Genomic DNA, 18524 nt, shown 5'->3' on the forward strand with positions numbered 1-18524 from the left:
TTATAAATTTCAGAATGACTACTGAGTAGTAATCTGAACAAATGAAAATAATTCTCCTACAACATGGAGGTTTGCATCCTCAGTAACAGACTGAAGTGGTTTTGGAAGAGTTTACAAAGTTATATGGAACCCTTTTATAGCTTTGCCTTAGCATCTTAGTTGATTTTTTTAACTGGGTGAATAGAAGGAAGCTGACTAGTCCTGGAAGAATCCTACAGACCCCAGCCTCTTTTCCAGGCTGAACAGACCAAGTGACCTTAGGAACTCCTCATACAGCTTCCCCTCAAGGCCCTTCTTCATTTTCCTTGCCCTCCTTTGAACATTCTCTAATGGCTTAATATGTTTCTTACATTTCAGTGCCCCAAAACATACACAATATTCAAGGTGAGGCCACCCTAGTGTGGAGCAGAGGAGGACAACCCCCTTCCTGAACTGGCTGGCCTGATGCCCCCCAGGACACAGCTGGCCCTGCAGGCTGCCAGGGCACTGCTGACTCATATGCAACTTGCCATTGTCCAGAACCTCTTAGGTCACTTTCCATGGCACTGCTTTCCAACATTTCATTCTCCAGTTTGTTTGTACATACATCCAGGTTTCATAGAATCATAGAATCGATTGGGTTTGGCCCATTCCAGTGCAGAATGTGGCACTTCCCCATGTTGAACTACCAATGGTTGATGATTGCCCATTTCTCTAATTTATCAAGGTCTCTCTGTAGGGTTTCCCTGCCTTCCAGGGAGTTAAGAGTTCCTACCAGTGTTGTGTCATCTGCAAATTTGCTTTGTATTCCTTCCAGTCCTGTGTCCAAGTCATTTATGAAGATGTTGAAGAGCACAGGGCCTAAGGTGGAGACCTGTGTAACCCCATTAGTGACAAGTCACCACTCTTATGTCACTGCATTCACTATTGCCCTTTGTGCTTGACCCGTGAGCCAATTGCTCATCCACCCCATGATATATTTATCCAGCTGTGCTGGACAGTTTGTCCCGAAGCATTCCATGAAATACTGTATTGAAAGCTTTAGTGAAATCCAAAAAGATGACATTAAATGTCTTCCCTTGATCCACTAGGTGGGTTACTTTGTCATAGAATCAAATCAGGTTAGATAAGCAGGACTTTCTTCTCATGAAGCCATGCTGTCTGTGGCCAGTGACTGTACTGTCTTTCAGATGTTTTTCAATACCTCTCAGAATAATCTTTTCTATAACTGTACCAGAGACTGAAGTGAGACTGGCAGGCCTGTAGTTTCTGTGGTCTGCCCTCCCACACTTCTTAAAAACCGGGAAAATGTTCATCAGCTTCCAGTCAGCTGGGACCTCTCTGAATTTCCAACACCACTCAAAAATCACTGAGAGGTTTTTTGATGACATCAGCAGCTCTTTGAGTATTCTAGGATGAATTCCGTCAGGACCCAAAGATTTGTAGGGATCCAGCTACAGAGTAGCAGTCTGCAAAATTTCAGGGCTGACTGGGAGCTGATCATTCTCTCAGCCATGGTTCTCCAGCTTAGGGCACTGAGGTTCCCTTGGTCCATCATCCATGTTGAAGACAGAGGCAAAGAAAATATTAAATACCTCTGCCTTTTCTCTGTTCCTGTTTGCTAGGTGACCATCCTCCTCCTGTAAGAGGCCAGTGATACTTCTACACTATTGCCATTAATGTATTTGAAAAAAATGTTGTTATTGTCCCTCACATTTCTGGTAGCTTCAACTCCAGCTGAGCTTTGGCTGCACGAATTTTCTCCCTACAGCTGACAAGCAGAACCTATGTATTCTTCCCATGTTACTAGACCTTGCTTCTACTGGGCATACAACTTCCTTTTTTTGCTTTGTCATTTAGTTCATGCTTGAATATCCTTGACTGTATACACAAAGGTTTCCTCACAATAGTTTGTTTTCTGCAGCATTGAAAAGAGACACTGGATCCTATTAATGAGCTTGTGCTATTCCTGTATCCTCAAAAGAGGATAGGGACTTACATTACCTGGCTGATACCTGAGTGATATAGAGAACTCCAATCATGGTCTAGAAACTGACCATCATAACTTCAGCCACTTTACTCAATCATACTGATGTCATACAAATAATTAGGGACTTTGGTATATTCATCTGTACTGTTTGGAACCCTATTTGTTAGTCAGAAACAAAGTTGCAGCTCAGTAGCTCTCCCCAAGCACACAATCTTGGAAGAGACTAGCAACCATTTCCATGGCAACACAGTTTCCAGAGACTGCTACAAACAAAGGTAAAATGTCTTGAACAGAGTTCATGCACAGTATTGAGTAAGCCAAGTCACTTGCTGTCTCAAGCTATATGTCTGCAGTGTTTCCAATTCTAAGAGTCAGGACAATTAGAAAGACTTGCTTAAGCTTATCCTGTGACGGAGAAAGCAAGAAGACAGCTGATGAGGGTCACACCACCATTTCTCACACGGGGAAGTTTTACTTACTTCAGGGTTTCAAGGCCTAATCAGTACTGCCTGTATGAGCTCAGAAGGGAACGCATTTAATGCAGGAAGACAGAAGATTAAGCTAACAAAACAAGAGACACTAGACCTTGCATGTTCTCCCTATCCCTGCTTTCTGCATTCACTTAAAAAAGTCACTCATATTTCTTTGATCTAGCTCCCTCTTCACACCCTCACCCTCTTTTTTGTTGCTGTGACCAAGCCAAATATTTTCCCGCCTTAGTAAATCCCTTCACTACAAAATTTCTAAGTAAAATATCAAGACTCTCAAACAGTAATTGGTGGGTTTAAAACAGCACTTTACAGTTTTCAATTCACTATGCTTTAACTCTACTCCCGTCTTTGCCTGTCTGTTTAAATACCTAACCCAGCAGGAGAAAAGACCACTTTATAGCTGAAATACACAACACAGTGGGATCTTAATTTTGTATCATACTCAGTCATAAACACACTCAGAATGTATTCTTCATCTCTTCATAAAGAGAGAAAGGGCTGATAATACTGTCAGTTCTTCCACCATCTCCCCTTCTGCCTTCACCTGCCTTTGAAGGTGGAAAATGAATGAGGCAACAAAAAAACTCACACATGCCAGGTACAGAGGAGACAAACCATGACCACAGATCCTCCCCAGCAGACAGTACTAAAAATCATGCCGTTTAGGAACACTTCTAATCTCATTTTCAGAAAACAGCAAACATTGCTGTCTCTACTACCTATTTTGGTAAGTTAGTTTAACATTTAATTAACCTCACTGCTAGGAACTCCGTCTTAATTTCAAGACTGAAAATGACACACTTTTGCTTCCAGTCAGCAGATCTTGTTATGCCTTTTGTTATTAGCAAGAATGAAAAATATTTTGGTGCTGCACATCTCTATGCATAAACAATAATCCTGGAAAGTGCCTATCACAGTTGTTCAAGCACTGTTGCAAAGCAAACAAATAGTAATCATCCTACACATAAATAATTTTTATATCAAATATTTCAATTTTTATATCTCTATCATGTTTTCCTTTTTTTTTTTTTTTTTTTTTTTAGTGAGAGCGAAGGCCATAGATATTGCTTAGACTATTTGCTCTGATTTTCATAGGAAATTAAATTTCACAGAGGACCTCTTATGGAGAAAAAATGATTGTACTTAGAGCAAACTACAAGAGTCCTCAGGTGACCTAACCGATTTGGCAGGGAACAAGAGTGACTCAGATGTAACTGTCTTAATTCCTCCAACAATAACGAATTGCTTTGAAAATTCTGGCAGATGAACTATGTCCTATTCAATAAGTGAATGGACAGAAAAAAAAAAAAGTCAGCCTACTCTGTAGGAAAATGTCCCAAGCCTGAATGTGATACCTCTTAAATCCTCAATGATGTCGGCAGGACTCATATCTGGCCTCACCGTTTCATGTATCATCATCAGCTATGGCCAAATTATTTTTGATGCTCAAAAGAAGAAAAAGGAACAGCACCATATGTGATCAGCTGTGCACTAAGAGAAAGAATTATATTTAATTATTGAAATTCATCAGCTAAGGTCATAAAATTTGAAGTTCACTTGCAGTGAATGCTTTAGTCAGGAAATTCAAGGTGTGTTAGTGTATGGATGACAATACAAGTAGTTTTCTTCTTCCTGTGACCCAAGGAGGGTGAAGAAAAAAAAAAGAAAGCTTCCAAAACTCACAAATTTTGAAGTTTGCTGCCATTTCCATGTTTATCCATCTCCAAACACACACACAGGGTGCTAACATTTCTTTTTGACACTGAAAAAGCAGATCTTTTTTACCAATACCATACTTCACTTTAAAAGCAACCACTTTAAGGTGGATAGTTATTTCCCTATCCCCATAATAATTACCATCACTGCCAGGAAACAACATCTGTTTTTAGAACTGCACTTACTTAAATTCACTGTCAAGCCACTTTTTAAAAATGCATTTATAAACAAGACTGAAAATACTTTTAGTAATTTGTGTTTCTACCATGTTTAAGTGCCTTTCAAAGCACAGAGACTAAGTAATGTCTCAACCTTCTATTTTAATGTGATTTATTTATTTATTTCATTTCTGCCTGTTGGCTCATTTGTTAACTTTTCTTGATTTTTTTTCTCCTGTATCTGTGTTTGAAATATGCATACAAGTACATTTTACTAATGGAATCTAAAGCAAGGAACTGCCTATTTTGTTATCCTCTTGTATACAAAGTGATCATAGAAATATTTTTGACATTACAAAGTTTGTCTTCTGCTAGTCATAAATGTTGATATCAAGTTCTCCTCAGATCTTTACTTTCAAAGACAGAAATTTCCTCCTGCTGATATCTTTATCATTGAAGTTCTGAATTATTACTTTGCCTCTGAATGTATGAAAACAGTTTTTAATTCCTTGAGGCCATTTAGCAAGGTAATTTTTATTACTTTATAACAATCTCTTTCCTTCACCTCTATAAAAAATCAGCCTTTGAAATATGCAAGATTAATGAGAAAGTGCTTAAATTACCACTTAATTCCACAGATAAAATACAGTCTACTTAAGAATGCATGCTCCATGTCTCCATAGCAAATGTAATGTCATGAAAACCAAGAGCACTACTGTATTGGACAGATCCACACTTCCATAGAGCTATCTTATAAGTTTTTATCTACTTCTTTTTTTATTTATGTAAATCCAGAGTAATTATTTTTTCACTCTAACATTACTTCTTTCTGTGTCATTCTTTGTTTCCATTTTAGTTTTTCAATCCTCTAATATTTTTCCAAGGTTTGCCAAACACTAACACAATTCTTGGTGTTGCTAGTGCAACTAATTTATTTAGTGTTATGATTTGGAAGAACTGTGATTTGAAAGAACTGTGGGATCAATGATTTGAAAAAAGTCTATTTTTAACATACTTTCCCTCACATCCTCCTTTGTCAAAACTGGTAAATTCTGTCCTCATCAGATGGAGTGAATGTCTTCCTACATTCTTCTAAATATGGACAACTATCTGCCAAACCTTTATATTTATTTTAGTCACCTTTTCCAATTTATTTTGTCAGCATTTAGCTGTAGCTGTCTACCTGGCTGCAATATCCATGTTTTAAATTACTCAGAACCTTCACCCTAGTGACTACTTAAACATGTTGGCTCTTTTAGCTTCCCTTCTCAGGCATATTCATTTTAAATTGTAACTTGAAGAATTTGCCATTTCCTTAACCTTTGGTACATATTATCACTGTTATTGTTATTATTATTACTATCCTACTTATATGAAAGTATGGAACACTAGTCAGCATAACTTTTTAGTGTGTTGAAATTGTGTTTTTTAGAGACCACGAAAAAGTCCTACTTTTTATTTGAACTTTTCTACTCTAAATTGATGTTCCCAAACAGTTATGTTTATCTAGGCTTCAGAATACCACTTTTCCCCTTTTCTTAATACCCTTTCAAAGTATTAAAAATAGATAAATGGACAGACAAATAATTTCGCTCAGTACCAAAGTCTTCTTGCAAGGTAATGCAAGATAAAGAATGATCATTAGTATCTTAGAAACTCCTGTTGTGTATCTTAAAGTGAGATTCATCATCGAAGGAGGGATTCAGTTTCAAATAAAAACTACATGAGCGTTGTCATGCAAGTTCTTGTAATAGTCAAATGAGATACAAGCAAAACAGTTAGGAGAGTGTGGAGGGCTATTCACTTAACCTAGAGAAGAATTCGGTTCTTCAGATACTATTTTAGATAACTTACACTGTCCAGTTTGGCCCTTTGGTCATGGTCCAGGAAGCCATTATTTTTTCTATAGGTCATATATCATGCATCACAAATGTCAGCCCTGTGGAAATGTATGGTATATTGTAGGGCATTTCAAATGCTATATATGCTTAAACGACTGAGTTCTTTTCCCAAGTGGCTGCTCAGTTGAATAGCTCCCTATACTCCATACCTTCAAGCCCTAAGGTTATCTAAAGGGTATATGAGATTTTATGGCACTGGTAGTTAGGACTCAGACTCTGGGAGACATCTTACCTTCTGGAGCTGCAGCTGAAAGGCAAGACTTCTCCAAATGTAGTACAAATTATGTAGGCAAACAGCTAAATTAAGCCTTTGATATGCAATGACCATATGTAACATAGCAAAGGATTCCTATCCTCTGTATGGACACTAATAGATAGACACCTCAGTTTACATGACTCATTTGAAAGTCAATCTCACTCTCAGTGACACCATAATTAAGAAAGTATTTTCCATATTGATTTATATTCTTTGAAAGTGTTAAGAAAGATTTATGCTGGCTGGATATCATGCAGCATTTCCTAATTATAAACCCTCATTAATCTTTTGTATAATTCTGTGATACAAAGAGATGCTTAAAGATTAGCTCGTGGTTTTCTCTGGTGAGAAATCACAGATATGCTAGCTACTGTTTTACTGTTGCAACTGTTATTGATGAGTAGTTGAGCTCCAGCATCTCCCAGCTTTAAGGTCTTCTTTTTCTAGTTTGCTTTATTTGTGGAATTAATCTTCCATTTCCTAGGCAACTCTAACAAACTTGTCCAACCAAGTGCCTAGTGTAGACCTGTTTAATTCTATATTTTGCTAAAATGTACTCTTTTACACCTATTAATCACAATGATCTTTGAATGTTATCCCATCTGCCCTTACATTTGGAAGGTATTAAAATTAAATGCTGTTCCAATTGCTGTAATGAATCTTTCAAATAAAATATCTACTGAAAAAGGAGATACTTCCTCTCATAAAGTGGTAATAATAAAGAAGTAGGTGTTTGTTTTGTGAATTTTGCTCTGTGAAATGAATAGTCTTAAACAGTAGACAGTCTCTTTTTTTCTGTTTCTGCCATAAGATTTTCCTTGATTGGTGACATTTTATGGATTTGTTTTTTGTTGTTTATTTTTTTCTATTGTCAGAACCTTTTGATTGTGATCCTGGTTTCAGGTGGAATAGAGTTAATTTTCATATTAGTAGCTGGTACAGGACTGTGTTTTGGGTTTAGTAAGAGAATAATGATGATAGCACACTAATGTAGTTTTGCTAGGTAGTGCTTACTCTAAGTCAAGGGTGGTTTGTCTTCCCATGCTCTGTCAGTGAGCTCTTGAGTTCCTTGTGTTTTATTCCTTTCTATCTCCTTTTCATAGTCATTAATTATTATTAAAGTAATCATTTATTATTATTATTATTTTTAATTAATTTTAATTAAAAACTGTGCTTATTGTAAATCATGACTTTTACCTTTTTTCTTTTTTTTTTTTTTTTTAATTCTCCCTATCCCACCAGGCAGCAGTGAGCTAGTGGCAGCGTGGCCCTTAGTTGCCAGCTACTGTGGTTTATCTTCAGTTGGTTTTGGTATTCAGGATCAAAAATGAAAATAATGCCTGACTAAGTTTGGTAGAGACAGGCTTCATGTATTTACTTCTTGTAATATTTACATATTGGAAAAGTAAATACAGTAGAATTTCTTAAATGAACTAAGATCTCTAGAGGTGCCTAATTCATGATGCCAATGCAGCTGTTTAAAAGTGAATTAATCATATCAATCCTTGACCTTTTTTTTTTAATTCACTGAATAATTGGAAGAAAGCTTGCTCTCCCCCTCTTTATGTTTGCCTTGAGCATGGCAAAAGTTGGAAAAAATGTTTGTATGGAATAGTTTAGGAGTTTGCATTACAGATAATATGTTTTGCATTATCAGCTGTAAAGCAAGCTAGCAGGAAACAATAGATGTTTGGGACAACATGGAAATGGAAAAGCAGGATCTAATACTCTAAGAAAACCCCTTTTATGCAACATTTTGAGTTGAGGAGTGATAACCTAAGGGCTATATTCCTTAAGTATCATCAAATGTTTTCCCAGCAACCCTCTGCAGTTTGGTTCTGTTTTCATGCACGGTATAGCTCAGCACAGATTGTTTCTCTATGAAGATGCATTTTCTTGTGGCCATAAATAAAAACAGCAAAATAAACACACAGTTAGATAGAGAATTAGGCAGATAGGTAAGTATGCAGAGAACATAGTTCTGCTCAGTGTCTGTGACTGATAACCATCTGAAACATACCACTGCAATCCAGGGAACTCAGATTCCCCTTCAATGTAGCTTACATATGTCATCATGTGAGGAAAAAATCTCTTGTTCTTGGAGACATGTTGGACCTACTTAAGTACTTCTTGTATGTTTCAAAGATGGTGTCCTTGGAAACTGAAGTTTCAGCCTGTCTGCTTATCCTTTTTGTCCAAGCTCAGATACAAGAAATCATTAGCAAGTTGAGATACTGGTAACTGACAGCTTCATATCATTAGTATGCTAATAAGTGTGAAGCAGTAAAATGTATATAATTTTCTACTTGTTCTCCTATTTGTCCTACTGGAGAATGAGTTCATGAAGGTAGCAATATCAGCCTTGAATTTGTTGCCACTCACATATAAGAAAAGATTCATGCATATAAATAGAGAATTGAAGAACCTGGTCTTAGTCGTTAGATCAGGAAAAATACAGTAATGAGGCATTTTTCTGTTAAATTTCAGACTAACTTATTAATTAATTGAAAGTTTCAAGAAGTTTTACATTTCATTATTTTACTACCTGCGTGTTCATCAACACAATAGCATACAATAAATGAAGTATTGTATATTAGATAGGTTGTATTCAGAGTAGTAGAAGGGATACCAAAAGAACATCTTTCATAATACTCTTACTGTTAGTATCCATGAGTGGGTGAGAAGAGCAAAGGAGCAAACCAGCTTTGCGTTTTTGCTGAGTTCCCTTGCCACCATGTTTTCCCCAAATGTTCTCAAATTTAGAGAAAATAATTACACATTAATAACAGAAAACATAGTTTACATGATGCCTAATTTGACTCTTCCCCACTGGATTAACAATAACCACTTTAATCTCTTTAGTACAGAAATTGGAGAGCAGTAAATTTGAAGTCTTTCTGTAAAAGTGACATATTGTGCTTGACATTGCTGATCCTCCAGGTATTTATGAACTTAGTTTACAATGTTTTATTTGTTACCAATTGAGGGACAATATTATAAATTTCTATGTCATACGTTTTTCTTCATGATGACAGAGTGTAATTGCACTGGACACTAGACTATATTGATTTGTTCCAGTTTCAGTGAGGATAGAGTCAGTTTCTCTCAGTACCTATTATGGTGCTGTGTTTTTAGAAACTGCATTGTGTGTGCTGGTTTTGCCTGAAATAGAGTTACTTTTCTTCACTGTAGCTGGTATTGGATTATGCTTTGCATTTTTACTCTTTTTTTTTTTTTTCTGGAAACAATGCTGATAACACAGGGACATTTTTAGTTACGCAGAGCCAAGGCCTCTGCTCCTCACCCCATACCACCAGCAAGGAGACTGGGAGTGCACAAGAAGTTAGGAGGGGGCATAGCCAAGACAGCTCGCCCCAGATGACCCAAGGGATATACCATATCATATGGTGTCATACTAGCATGTAGAGCTGGAGGAAAAAGAAGGAATGGGGAGACATTCAGAGTGTTGGCATTTGTCTTCTCAAGTCACTGTTACATGTGACAAAGTCCGCCTTTTCCTGAAGATGGCTGAACATCTGCCTGCCTATGGGATGTGGTGAATGAATACCTTTGCTTGTGTGCACAGCTTTTGCTTTGCTCGTTAAACTGTCTTTATCTCAACCCACGAGTTTTCTAACTCTCATTCTTCTGATTCTCTTTCCCAATCCCAGCAGGACATAGTGAGTGAGCAGCCTCAGTTGCCTTAGTTGTCAGCTGGGGTTAAACTGTGACTTTGGGTGATCTAGTTTAGCTGATTTAAAACTTGTTTATTGGGGTAGAGTGGAACAGAAAAATGATAATAATACAGGCTGGTATGTTTTATGTTTGCTTTTGTTGATATTGCTGTTATTTTTACCCCATGGATTTAGAAAAATTATATTCAAAACAGATGTCCGGTTCCCAGATAGCCGTAAGAATGATCTGTCCGGTTAACAGCTGCAAAACTGAAACAAATGGAATAAGATGCCAATTGATCTGACAGAAGAAGTCTTGCACTGGGATTTATATTCTTGATTTGTCCAGACATCAACAAGGAATTCCAGAGTAAGTCCACATGGCATGACATGAGCTGTCTGAGGCATGCCCTTTACAGGAATGAAGAGCTGTTCTTCCAACTCAATAGATACTGTGTAACCCTGGAATCAAATAATCAAAGATCAAAGATAATGACAGAGAACAACCTGACAGACCACCACATATGATAAATAAATATGGATGTGTACACAAAAGTGAATCTCAACCTTTGAATACTGTTGCGCAAGATGTAAAGTTTTTACTAAACATAGTTTCAAGGGATTTGGAAAGAGACAGGGATAAATTATTTACTGTGTTTTCTTATTAAGTATTTGAAAATAGACATTCATGTTCTGCTTTCAATTTATGTAGCAACAGCAATAACAGTGTTCAAGCATTGCTTTTTATATAATTCACATCCCTTATCCAAAAACGGCTGCTCTCTTTTTCCATGTTCACACAGGTTCCAAGACCATAAAATCAGCAATTTTTCTCATATAAATAAAAAAACTAATGATTTTCAGCTGAAATTTTCCATATGCAGTTCAATACCTCAAGCACATGAACGTTTAAAAGCCATATATGACAGTACAGTGCTAATTGTTCAGTATCTTCACCATTATTCAGAGAAACAGACCAAAAACTTCATCAGTTATAGTACTAAAGTCATCAGCAACTCAAAAGTCAATTTTTCATAAGTTAATAATAAAAGTAATGGTATTTGGTGTTTTCTGATAAAATCCCCAGATGCTTTAAAGCCTATTACTACATGAGATTTCCAGATTTTCTTACTTTTAGCTCTGAGATCAATAAGGGAACATTCATAATATGAACTCTACAGAATTAATTACAATAAGATCAGTGACACCTCTGACATTCCACACCCCTAATTATTATTTATTCAGCTAAATTTTAATATAGTCTCCAAGGTCTAATTTGTGTTTTGGGGTTTTTTTTGTTTTGTTGGGGTTTTTTGTTTGGTTTTTTGTTTGGTTTTTTGTTTTGTATTTTTTAATGCTGGGCAATTCAGAATTACATTTAGTATTTTCATTATTGCAATTCTTTCCTCACAGAAAATATTACACCCTAAAAAAAAAAAAAAGAAAATTAAAGCACTGTGGGATTTACTAAGTTTCCAAGAAAATGCTCTCTCTGGTACCTGTCACTGGTACTCATTCTCTTATACTTTGCTCGGGGAAAGAGTAGTTACACTGAAAACTAGTGGGGACATGAGTTTATACAGTACAGCACTTCAACATGTGTACTGTACTGTAGTTATAGCTCTTCAGTGTGGTCAGGCACAGGTTTTGCAACATATCTCACAAATGTCCCTATTTAAAGCAAAGATAGTTGGCTTATATTGCGGGGTGGTCTCAAGACACTGGAATTCTTTAAGATGAACCTAAATATGCTCCAGGAATGTAACTGTAGCTCTCCAGCTGCTGTTACTCTGACTAAGGGACCAAACTAGGGCTAGTCTGAAATTAAAAGCAATTTGTACTGTGCAAGAGGGTATGATGTCTGCAGCATGAACTCTTTTGTCTGTGCATATCCACCCACCCTAATGTGTCTGCATTGTTATTCCCTCTCTCACTGCTCTAAGGTCACTTCCTTTAACAGCTAACACTTTAACATGAATAGACATATGTCTGCAAGCTGTCCACCACAACAGCTTTGAAACTTCTAAAACTCCATTCATTTTAGGAATTAACTTTATCTGACACACCACAATACTCCAATTATTTATGTGGGAAATATCTATAAAAATATAACCTTAAAAAGGAAGAGAAACAAACTGATTTGACAGAAAGACAAACAATATGCATATAAATAAGAAATTAATGGCTCTACCAGAGGTACTGAGCTTGATTCTTCATGGCTAGCATGTTGTGAAGTTATTTAGAGCTATCCAAGCAGGTATAAAATGTTGCCAAATCCAAATTAGGATGCCTGGATGCAATTTGAACTCACTTTGTAAATGATTCCACAAAATGCTCAATTATGGAAAATGAAACTGACTATAATTTCCCGCTCTGTCATCACACTGTTTCAGATATACATTACTCTGGAAAATATGTAGTTCTTTTTCATAAATGCAAACCACTGAAAAACAAGCAAATGTCAAATGAACAAAGAAAAAAGCTTTATGCTAAAAATCATCTGCAGAGCAAAAGTAAACTATTTTCAGTGATCCAAAAGTGTGTTAGAACCGATTACAATGTTTTTTTCCTACAGGATTCATAAGTTCTCTTTTTAAGTACTTTTCATAATGCCTATTAGTCAATTTTACTTCTTTATTTTTGAACATATTTCTAATATGATAACTTTTCAAATTTGCATAAGCATGTAATTTCTCAGTTCAAAGTTCTGGAAGAGGAAACAGTATGCACAGGCATGTTATTAGTATTTTAATCCTAAAATAAAGGAAAGCTTTTTTAAGGGGCATAGTAGGCTTCTGAAGTGTTATTTCTTTTTTTAATAGATCTTGCACAGCTCTGGAGAATAAGAACTCGAACTCATCTTCAAACACTTGTATCTTGCAAACTCATCTTGCAAACACTCTCCATTCAAATGAATGCCAGAAATTTCTGAAAAACTTCCAGAAATCAGTTATTATTACCAGCCTGTGGGTTACATCTTAAATGTTAGGAACAGCTGTTTAAAGTTATGATTCCTTCTTTAACCTCTTCAGACAGAATTTAAAGAGTTTGTGCCCTCAGCTGTAGGAAGTTCCTTAAAGACCTTTACTGGAAAACTCAATTTATTTTGCACAAATGCTTTTACATTTCATTCTGCAAGTTAATGCATGTTGTTTTCAGGTAGAGAGTTCAACATACCTTTTTGTGATACAGAATTTTGTTCTGAATTTTATAGTGAAATTCTTGATAAAACATTTTGAATGAGAGAACACCAAAAGAAACTCAAACGAAGCAACATAAAAGATCATTTCCTCTGTTTGTTTCTAGAGCACTTGTTTGCCTGGATGAGCAAATGCATTTATTACTTTATGTGTTGAATACAATCAATTCAGACAGATTGTGTCTTTCATTTTAAGAAAGGGATAGCTTATTTACCTTCTGTTTATTTCACAGCTGTGAAACTAATTTCTGCTCTGTTTTTGGAAGGTGGAAAAAAAAAGAAATCAGTTCAAATTCCAAATAAATACCTAAGATGGCCAGTTCCTGCAGGTCACACACAAGTAGAAGGGCTCAGACCGTCTGTAGGCCTCTCTGACTCTGATCCTACTTCAAGTCCTCAGAGAAGAGACTGAAGGCATGACTGTGCAGCAAGGTACAGTCAAAGTTCCCAAAAGGGGTGAAATAGCCATTCTAGTGACTGCAACCTTAGCTGCAAGGAGGAGCGCTCACCTATATGGACTCTCAGAATTGTAGCTGCCACATATTGGCTTGTAACTCTTAAGATAAATGGAGGAAATTGGACAACGTTTTAGATGCATGTATGTTGGGTTTGCTTGGCAAGGTTTTAGTAGTCTGAGGGGCTACAGGGATGGCTTTTGTGAGAAGCTGCCAGAAGCTTCCTCAATGTCCAGCAGAGCCAATGTCAGAGCTCCAAGGTGGAAACCAAGGTATGGTGGTAGCTCTGGGAGATTGTATTTAATGAGAGAAAAAATCCCAAATGGTGCAATGGCAACTGCAGTCAGGAGAGTGGAATGACAATAAGGGAGAAGCAACTTTGCAGACACCAAGGTCAGTCCAGAAGGAGGGGAAGGACATGCTCCAGGTGGCAGAGCAGAGATTATCCCACAGCCAGCAATGGTGAAGACCATGGTAAGACAGTCTGTGTTAAGCTTGCCCAGACTGTCTCTAGAATGTGGAGGATTAATTCAAATAATTTAAAATTGGACTTGGAAGTCTAAATCCAATAGCAGAGATAAGATTTTTATTGCTCACCCAATGCCACCTCAGCCATCTATCAATCTAACAACTTTTGTATGTGCATATCTAAAAAGTGTACAACATTTATTTAACCATCTGTAGTGGTTTTAGCTAGGCCTTAAATTGGCAGACTCAGAGAATCTATGTAGATTGAGAGACAGCTATCACCTGACTGGGTAACCAGGAAGTATTTCATACCAGATGACGCAAACTTAAGATATGTGCACGGCAGTGGGAGGTGTTGGGTCTGTTCCATTATGGCTGAAGTGCAGAGAAGACTGCTACAGTTGTTCTGCTCTCTTGGGCCCTACTCCAGCTGCCTCTGCTTGCATTTGTTTTGAATTCAGAGAAGTAGAAATATTTTGTTGTTATGCTTTCTTTCTTGCAGGGTGTCTTTTAAAGTACTTATAGAGTAATACACTTTGTATTAACTGGGGAGTGGAAAGTTATTTCTTGTTATACTATACATAACTTGTGTAAGTGTGTGTTATATTGTATTTTTCTCTTAATTTTCTCTTTTCTGTATAAATACATGTAGTTAGTTTCAGCATAAACCTGGTTTGAGGGGTTTTTTTTCCTCTTCCTCTTCTTTTTCCCTTAGCTGGTTGGGGGGAGGAGGAACCCTTTTCACTCTGTCCTGGACAGTTGACATTTTATCAGCTCAACCCAAGACACCATCACAAGAAACAACAGACCTTTCATACTTGAAGACATGCTGACAGAACATGGAAAGATGTTTTTTTTTAAGGGTAAGACTGACACTAACTAAACAATGATACCAAATCACCACTAAGGAGAGGAAAGAGTATGATCTATATCATGAAAAGCACAGGGTACATGGTTTAGTGGAGATTACAGCAGACCACAAGATTCCTGGATCATTTTCTCTCATTTGGTTTTGTAATAATTTTTCACTCAACCTATTAGGTCTATGGTATCCTCCTCTATAGCATGCCGCAGCTGCTGAACTCCCATTCACAGATTTACAAAGTCTAAACATTTCAAACTGCTTTTGCCCAGTGAAACTTAATCATTATCCAACACTTGTATCCTGGTTTCTAACAGATGTTCTGTGCACCACCAAATTAGCCTCCTGGGGTACAGCTAGATAACTTCAGGAGTGTCTACACCATCACTCTGTCAATACATTTGTCCACATACGGAGATACCTTCACAGGATGGTGGGGGCTCTTTTCCAGTCCAGTTCCATTCAGATGGTTCTCCAGTTACTTTACTTCAACTGGAATCCCAGAGATTTCCAAGGAAAAGAACAAGGATTCCTGATTCAGTGTGGCTTCATCTGTATGACTTGCACTGTATAACCTGTGTAGCCATGCAAATAGATGGGAGCAGTTTTGTACAGTAAAATCACTTGTGCTTAAAACCTGACATCCACAGTACATATGCTTCTTTTTTTTTGTTTTATTTTGTTTTGTGAGGTAGCTCTAGCCTAGCTCCAAGGACTGAATGTCCATTTGCAGTCAGAGTGTATTGGGTGAGATTCTGGAGCGTGTCTGCTATGTAGATTTTTCAGAGAGGAATTCAGTTCAGGCACCCTGAGGCAGCTCGACACTATGAACTAAAGCATAGTAAGTGGGATCAGTGGGGATATTTTTTTCAAAAGCTTGCTAAACACTGATCCAAACTAGAACATATGCAGATCTGCCCTCTTAAATCTACTGAAAATGTGACAACAAAGGCAGAAGAGCTAAGCTTATTGCAGGATCCTGAAAGATCAGAAGATTAACACTAAACAGGAATCTAGGAGGAGGAAAGTTTCAAGCTAGTGTGGGTAGACCTGGCAGGTCTATTTTTAAAGACAGGCTTCCTTTCCAGGAAAGAAAAAAGTGATCTATGCTGTGACAAGCCTTAATCCAACCCTACACATAATCTCAGTGCAGATACCTCTCCTCAATAAAGAATTAAACACAAGTCCTATATCTCTAGCTGTTCTTCCTACACATATGCCAGTCACTTTATTCAATGTAAGACATGAATATTATATAATTGCTCTCATAATTGTTGATTTTGCTGCAGTACTTATGGCTCTGCAGAATGCAACCTGTAGTACCTTGAATCCTAAACCAGATTTTAAACTCTAGCATCACTGTACACCAGTTACCTAATTCCACTTCAAACTAAATATCATCCAATATAACCCTCTAGTAAGCAGGTTTTGTTCTCTGACTGTCAGCTTTGCACTATACAGCAATAAATACAAGTATCAAGTCTGTGATGACATTCTAATTCTTTAATCTCTGAACCTGTACCTGATGTATATATAAACCTTACTTTACTATGGTCCTTAGAAACTATTTTGTAGTTTTTTCACTCAAAACTCCAAGAAAACCTTCTTATTAGTATTCTCTTATTTTGTAATGCTTAAGAAAACACTGACATTATTTAAAAAATTAAACACATCTGATCTATTAGTAACCACATCCACTCCTCTCCTTAAAGACTCCCTGTGGATTACTAAATGAAGCAGTCTCTTCATCTGAAAGACTGCATTTTGTATCTCTTAAATCATTATGTTCACACTGCAGAGATCTGAAGACTCAAGTCATGTTCATGCCACAGCCAGGGAGGAATGTATGAGCACCTAGTCATGTACAAACTGTTGAGCCCAGTCAGTGAGCTAGATTTGGAGATACCTCTGACTGCAGTTCCTATAGAAAAAGAATTTCTGATCTTTCTTTAAAAAGTGGAAAATTTCTAACTCTCAACTGACATATTTGTGAGGAGGTACAAAGACTTTTCCCATTCAGAACTGATTTTTGCAGCACAGCTATATTTTATAAATGACTACAACTGAGTATGAAATTGTTATCACTTAAAATCTAACTTTAAAGAAGATTTTATACTTCACACTCTTGAGTAAACTGATCTGTCAACTTCAGAAAAAAAAGGTGAATACTTTTGTTATGCTCCATTGAAAAGCATAGATATAAGAAATTGAGTTATTGAAAATCCGGCACAGGTAATTAATTATTTAAAGAAATCCAAGTGTAACATGGAAGGAAAGGCTGTTCCTGAACCCTATTTGGGACACTCAGAACATGGGGTCTATGGTATCTCTCAAAATCTAGTAGTGAATTCATTTTAGAAGATGCACACTTTCCCCTTGACAGTGCATGTCTTTACATTCACTGCTAATCACATGCTATATTCATCACTACATATAGGCACCATCATGTGCTTATATTGCTGGGGAGAGTAATTAAATGCAATGACATTTTACTTGTGATTTGCTGGAGATTTTTTTTGCACATGTCTTCTTTGCTTCTGTCTTCTATTAGTTCCTACTGTCTTCCAGTGTACATGTAATTTCCCCATAAGGGCAGTATTAGACAAGTGAAATGATTCATAAGGACTGTTTGAACCTTTGTGTACTGCCACAAACACAAATCAAGACAAATACAGTGTGTGAGTGTAGGAAAGTGTGTAATGCTTAGTGAAAGTCAGTGTTCAGAAATTTCATGATAAACAAACCAGAATAACCGGAGGAAATTATGACTAACAATAATCTTCTGTTTCTCCTTATTTACCTCTTTTTTTTTTTTAATTGGTATTTCCTTCAGGCAAAAATGAGTCAGATGATGATGAAAACATTTGCCTTGGAATCTCCTCCTAAAGTCCACAGCCTAAATGTCAGAGCAGTTATAAAACAAATCAAAGATTCACATCTCTAGTGATGCCTAGCATCTGTTGTTTTGTTACAACTCTTGCACTTAGGAAATGCAATTAGAAGAAAATAATGTGCTGTCCTCAATTTTCCCAGTATGATTACAGTATTAAAAATATCATAATTTATAGCATGTTGTTGATTACAATAGTTTTTCTGGTGTTAATTTATTACTTAATATATACATGTATATACACATACATAAGAAAGTACAGGTTATTATTGACTATAAATATATTATTATTGTACAATAAGCTAAGTGATATTTCACTCAGTCTTGTGTCTGTGTTACACTAATACAGATACAGTGTATCTGTATATGCTTAATAATGTTATTAATGAATCTGGGCCTTCATAAGCTAGTGTGTTCCAGAAGAAGAGGATATGGATCTGGTCAAAAATACACATTTTGGACATGGATATATAAAATTTTCTTAA

This window comes from Pithys albifrons, chromosome 5 (genome assembly GCF_047495875.1).
Source record: "Pithys albifrons albifrons isolate INPA30051 chromosome 5, PitAlb_v1, whole genome shotgun sequence".
In the NCBI taxonomy this organism is placed as follows: Eukaryota; Metazoa; Chordata; class Aves; order Passeriformes; family Thamnophilidae; genus Pithys; species Pithys albifrons.